Genomic DNA, 7179 nt, shown 5'->3' with positions numbered 1-7179 from the left:
TCTCCAATAAACTGCTCAGAACTTGCCCAATTAGGCAAGTTCAGGAGACTCTTATCTCTGATTAAAAACCAAAAAGCTGGAAGTGGAGGTGAGGTGCCAGACTTTGAAGTCAGGTCCCACCATGTGAACCCCATTTTAGAATGGAACCCTGAGCCAATCAGATTTGTACCTGTGTTCTAATCTTGCTTGCACAGCTGATTGTTGTAACCTTGTTCTTTGCCTTTATAAGCCCTGTGTAATCATAGCTCGAGGCTTCCTCCTAACCTCCTGCTGTGTCAGTGGGTAGGACGTGGCCCGAGTTGGCAGCTCGTTAAATAAAGCCTTGCCTTGCTTTTGCATTTCGGAGTGTCTGAATCTCGGTGGTCTTCTTGGGGGTGGTCTTGCGACTTGGCACAACATTTGGGGTTTCGTCCGGGATAGCCCCAGAGACCCCGAGATCCCAGACTCCGAAGGTAAGAAAACAGCACTGTTCATTTGTCTTGTCCTGTAATTTGTCTGTTTTGCTTTTGCTTGTAGGGCGCGAGTCAGTTTGGTTTTTGGCCGGAACTGACCAGGAGGACCTCCTAAACGAGACTCAACCCGCCCACCTTGTACTTGGGTCTGCTCCTTCTGCTTATCTGGCAGGAGGTTGTGGGCCAACTTGGGTCCACTCCTCCCGTACCCTGGCAGGAGGTTGTGGGCCAACTTGGGAGATCTCCAACTCGTAACTCGGGTCCACTCCTTCTGCACCCTTGCAGGAGGTTGTGGGCCAACTCGGGTCCACTCCTTCTTACAGGAGGTTGTGGGCCAACTCGGGTCCATTCCTTCTGCACCCTTGTAGGAGGTTGTGGGCCAGCTTGGGAGATCTCCAACTCGTAACTTTTCTTAGGCCTGTGTGTTTTCCTCCTTTTGTATTAATTGTTTTGTTTTTGTAGCCTTTTGGAAGAAATTTGGAAGTAAAATTGTCCTAAATAATTATTGCAAAGTGAGAAAAGGAGAATTATGGCTACCAAAATGTTTAATTGCCATTCCAGCTTCTTTGTAGGTTTTTTTGTAACAGTTTCCAGCAGGCCCACAGAGAAGCACAGGTGATTCCTACAAGTTTGTCAAGATCTAATACTGACCCTTAATAAGTTCCAGGTAAGAGAGCATGCTTAAAAACTACTTCTGTGTGGACCACCTTGTTGCTTATAATTGGAGTAAAGTGGCCCCTTATAAGACTCATTGATCTGAATCTGCGGTTCGAAGCCAGCCCGGGCAAAGAAAGGTCCCTGTGAGAGACTTGTCTCTAATCAGCCAGCAGAGTGCTGGGAACGGAGTGGTGTGGAGCTCAAAAGTGGTACGGTGCTAGTCTTGAGCTGGAGAGCTGAGGGACAGCACTCAGGCCCTGAGTCCAAGTCGAAAGTCACTCCTCCTGGGACAAAAGTGATGGAGCATCCAGAGGCAGTAAGCCACTGCTTGGATGGCAGAGATGGTGTCAGATCCTAGAGTCACTACTGTTGGCCTTTCAAAAGTTAAAGCCGGGAAGTCCTAGAAGAATAGTTCATAAGCATGCCTTTCCAATGCCCATGTCTGTCTACTGGGCAGGAATTTGCCAGTCATCTGTGATAGTGGTTAGTAAGGGTAAGTTTGTCAAATGAGAGGATAGATTAAAATCTCACCCCCCGCATTTACTCAAAGCCCTGACTGGCAGTGAGAATTTTAAGCTCATACATCTGTTTAGTAAAGAAAGCTTGTAGACCTGAGATTGTGTCCTTATTGAGATCTGTTAAAGGCCTGCAAAGGTATATTGTTAAAAATTGCAAGATCTGTCAGCTTACCAATGCCCCCAATCAACAGATTACTAAAGGAGCTCGCCTCTGTGGGAATAGGCCAGGCGTGTATTGGGAAGTAGATTTCACAGAAATTACAAATATTTGCTAGTTTTTGTAGACACCTTTTCAGGATGGGTTGAAGTCTATCCAACAAAGCATGAGACTGCGAATGTAGTGGCTAAGAAGATCCTGAAAGAAATCCTACCCAGGAGACTAAACTCCTTAGAACCACGGTGGAAGGGACCCTAGACGGCATCGCCACTTGGGTTCATTGCTTCCACGCCAGGCCAGCTGACCCCTTTGCCCTGGATGACAACTACCGTGATGGAACATGGGAGGTCTCCAAGCACCCAACTCAGCCGCTTTGCCTTCGCCTCAAGACTGAGACTAAGGTTATAGGTTCCTGGCTAGGTAAGGTCTACGCCCCTGAGTCAGCCTGAAGAAGTTACAGAAGATGGATGATCTTCACCCATCAGCCCCCCTTTAAAACCGAGGGACCAGAGTTATTTTCGGATACTACTTTTGGCCCTACTGGCCCATGCCTTACCTCTATATCATCCCCTAGACATGCAAGCCATTGAAATGGACAGAATGGAGCCATGATTGGCTCCCAAGGTACCAAAAAGAAAAAGGGGGAAATGAGGTGCCAGACTTTGAAGTCAGGTCCCACCATGTGAACCCCATTTTAGAATGGAACCCTGAGCCAATCAGATTTGTACCTGTGTTCTAATCTTGCTTGCACAGCTGATTGTTGTAACCTTGTTCTTTGCCTTTATAAGCCCTGTGTAATCATAGCTCGAGGCTTCCTCCTAACCTCCTGCTGTGTCAGTGGGTAGGACGTGGCCCGAGTTGGCAGCTCGTTAAATAAAGCCTTGCCTTGCTTTTGCATTTCGGAGTGTCTGAATCTCGGTGGTCTTCTTGGGGGTGGTCTTGCGACTTGGCACAACAGAGGTATAGTCCAAGTGGTAGAGCACTAACCCTGAGTGATAAAAGCTAAGGGACAGATCCCAAGCCCCGAGTTCAAGCCCCAGTACCAGTACACACACAGAGACACAAACACTAGCTTGCCATCTCCATATTTCCTATCAACCACAGAATGTTAAAGCTGAAAGATATTGATTTTCTATTAAATGAAACTTCTTTCTGAAGTGAATTCTCTAAATTATTGGGTATAGGAGATATTGAGAGGGGAAGTTAACCTTGTTTTCAATAAAGATACCTGTTAAAAAATCACAGCATCTCAGATGACATTAGAAGGTATAATGTTTGATGGAATAATGGGAGAACTAGGGATATCGGGAGTAGTTTGGGATAAGAATAGCCCTGGAATAGGTACAATTCTTTCCACAGGATAGGGATGTGTAAATTTGATCTCCCTGGATATCTCTCTGTCTCTGTCTCTGTCTGTCTATCTCTGTCTCTGTCTCTCTGTCTCTGTCTCTCTCTCTGTCTCTGTCTCTCTCTCTGTCTTTCTCTGTCTCTCTCTGTCTCCTTCTCTCTCTCTGTCTCTGTCTCTGTCTCTGTCTCTGACTCTCTCTCTCTCTCTCTGTCTCTCTCTCTCTCTCTCTGTCTGTCTGTCTCAGCCTGTCCTGGGGCTTGAATTCTGGGCCTGGGTGCTGTCTCTGAGCTTCTTTTGCTCAAGGCTAGTCCTCTGCCACTTGAGCCACAGCACCACTTCCAGCTTTTTCTGAGCAGTTTATTGGAGATAAGAGTCTCACGGAAATTCTTGCCCAGGCTGGCTTTGAACCTTGATCCTCAGATCTCAGCCTCCTGAGTAGCTAGGATGATAGATGTGAGTCACTGGTGCCTGGCCAAACTCCTCTTTTTCTGAGGGAATAAGAAGCAACCAAAGACTATGAGATTATGGTCTTCATTGGGCGTGACTGACAATGGGAAAGTTACAGCAACAGTGATAGCGAAGTTAGTAAATGCAATGGTGAGGGAGGAAGGAGTCAATGTCAGTCAGATAGGTGGGTGGTGAATCACTCATGGAGATGGGAAGACTGTGGAGGAACAGTGCTGCTTAGGACACACTGTGTTTAAGGGCCAATGGGAGTGGAAGCAGTTATGAAGCCAGCATTTTAAAATATATATCATCAATCTTTTATTAAACTAAATGCTGTCCTTCATTTTGAAGGAAATGATACAATTTCAAATAGGAACTTCCTTCCCTAGAAGCAGTATTAAGCACATAATGTCGATTTAACATACAACCTTCAACAAAAATAAAGTTCATAGGCTTCACTGGGAAACAAAATGCATGTGGATTTCTCCTTTTAGTCAATGTAATTCTCTATGGGTCATAAGTTCATAGCTAAGAACAAAAACAATGAAAGGCTGAGTAAACTAGTCAAGTGTATAGTTATCTTAAAAAAGAAATTCATAAACTCTTCACATTCCAAACAAATCTACTTGATGCCCATGATCATATTAGATTTTATTCTTATTTGTAAAAAAATAGACAAGCACATAATATCGAGTCTTCAACACAGTGGATCCCATTTTTGTTAAGAAAAAATAGAAAACAAGTAGTTCTTAAATTTTCTTTTTTCTTTTTTTTTTTTATTTTGCCAGTCCTGGGCCTTGGACTCAGGGCTTGAGCACTGTCCCTGGGCTCTTTTTGCTCAAGGCTAGCACTCTGCCACTTGAGTCACAGAGCCACTTCTGGCCATTTTCTGTATATGTGGTGCTGGGGAATTGAACCCAGGGCTTCGTGTATAGGAGGCAAGGACTCTTGCTACTAGGCTATATCCCCAGCCCCTTAAATTTTCTTAACTCTCCATAGCATATGTGAATCCAGCATTAAAAAAAAAAGATGGCTGTTGTAGCTAAATGGAATGTCTAAAGGTGTTCCTTCTCTATGACAAAGACAAAAGTGTGAAAAGGCACAGACTAATTTTTTTCAGGTAACATGACTGTGAAGGGAAGGGATATATTCAGATAATAAATGGAGTATCACAAGGACTTAAAGAGTTTTGTTAGTTTTTGTTTGGTATAACAGCTTAGAGATGGCTGGACATTGGTGGCTCATGCCTACAATCTTAGCTACTCAGGAGGCTGAGATCTGAGGATTGAAGGTTCAAAGCCATCCTGGACAGGAAATTCCATGAGATTCATCTTCCATTAACCACTTGAAATCCAGAAGTGGAAATGTGGCTCAAGTGGTAGAGTGCCAGCCTTGAGCAAAAAAGCTTAGGAATAGTGCCAGGCCTTGGCTTCAAGTCCCAAGGCCAGCAAAAAATAAAAATCAAATCGAAAGAACAAACAAGCAAACAAAACCCTGAAAGCTTAGAGACAGATCTGACCATGTCTATATGGACATAAAAGGTGAGTATGATCTAGGTGCTGATGGCTCACACTTGTAATCCTAACTCCTCAGGAGGCTGAAAGCTGAGGACTGCGGTTCTAAGACAGCCCAGGAGGGAAAGTACAGGTGACTTTTATCTCCAATTAACCACCAAAAAAGCCCCTCTCCATTAACCTAATCAATAAATGGGCAAAGGAGCTAGAGACGTCTTAGAAAAGAAGAACGGTCAATAAACACATGAGGAAACTCTCAAAATCCCCAGTCATATAGCAAATGCAAATCAAAGTAATATTGAGCTTCTATCTCACCCCAGAAGATTGGGCAGCATTGAGAATTCAAACAATAGCAAATACTGGAAGGGACGTGGAGAAAAAAGAACCCTATTACACTGTTGATGGAAGTATAAAGTAGTACAACCATTGTTTGGAAAATGGAGGAGAACAGAAAAGAACTCCATCCTCAACAGACAAGGACTGTTTATTGAGGAACAGCGAGGGGCACAGACTTTCCCGTGGGTTTGGAGGTTGTGCTCCCAAATGGGTTTTGGGGTGGGCTTATATAGGGCTTAACAAGAAAACAGAAAATGGGTCATGGTCCCTGGGTGATGTCCTTGACCAGGCCCACAGTGGAATGCTCCACCTGGGGTGAGGGGCTATTGTCCCTTGGGGACCAAGGGTGGTGTCCTTGGCACAGCCCAGATTGGAACTGCCTGCTGACAGGCATGTGACCAAGCCTGTTGTCTTGCCTGACCTTGGGGATGAGGCAGGAATCAATCCTTCAACCACTCTCGAAAGTGGTTTAGAGGTTCCTGAAAAAACTAAACATAGGGGCTGGGAATACGGCCTAGTGGCAACAGTGCTTGCCTCGTATACATGAAGCCCTGGGTTCGATTCCCCAGCACCACATATATAGAAAAATGGCCAGAAGTGGCACTGTGGCTCAAGTGGCAGAGTGCTAACCTTGAGCAAAAAGAAGCCAGGAACAGTGCTCGGGCCCTGAGTCCAAGCTCCAGGACTGGCAAAAAACAAAACAAAACAAAAACTAAACATAGGCCAGGCACTGGTGGCTCACACCTGTACTATGGTGTATGCACACCTAGGTAGGAAAGCCTGTGAGACACTTATCTTAAATTAACTAACAGAAAGCCAGAAGTGGCACTGTGGCTCAAAGTGGTAGAGTGCTAACCTTGAGCAAAAAGAAGCCAGGGATAGCACCAGGCTTCATGTTCAAGCTCCACAATGGACCAAAAACCAAAACCAAAACAATCCCCCCAAAACCTAAATATAGAACTACCCTATGAGCCAGCCATACCAATCTTGAGCATTTATCTAGAGTATTACAAGTCAGGATATGGTGAGGTACTTGCTGCCCAATCCACAATAGCCAAGTTATGGAACAGCCCAGATGCCCTATAGCAAATGAGTGGATCAAGAAAATGATACATGGCTGGGGATATAGCCTAGTGGCAAGAGTGCCTGCCTCGGATACACCAGGCCCTAGGTTCGATTCCCCAGCACCACATATACAGAAAACGGCCAGAAGCGGCGCTGTGGCTCAAGTGGCAGAGTGCTAGCCTTGAGCGGGAAGAAGCCAGGGACAGTGCTCAGGCCCTGAGTCCAAGGCCCAGGACTGGCCAAAAAAAAAAAAGAAAATGATACATATACACGATGGAATTTTACTCATCCATTAGAAAGAATATTATGGACCTGGAACAAATGATGCTAAGTGAGGTAAGCCAAGTCCAGAGAGACAAGCAGCTCATGTTTTCTCTTATATGTGAAACTAAATCTAAAATACACTGGGGCATGATAACTTGTTTACACAAAAACAAACTGACTAAAGAAAGGTATATTAAGAGAGGGACTCCAGGGCATAATTCTTCTTAACTAGTTTATCAAAACAAATACTAGGAAATGGAAACATGGTGTTTCTTTTTTATGGGGAGGAAGGGTTTAAGAGGAGCACAGGAATAGAGGAAGGAAGTGCAAATGCTGTCATTGTATTCAGTTTATAGTACGTTAAAAAGCAATCTATGTGCTGGGAATATGGCCTAGTGGCAAGAGTGCTTGCCTCATATAC

This window comes from Perognathus longimembris, chromosome 3 (assembly GCF_023159225.1).
Source record: "Perognathus longimembris pacificus isolate PPM17 chromosome 3, ASM2315922v1, whole genome shotgun sequence".
Taxonomy (NCBI): Eukaryota; Metazoa; Chordata; class Mammalia; order Rodentia; family Heteromyidae; genus Perognathus; species Perognathus longimembris.
This window is presented reverse-complemented; position numbering follows the sequence as displayed.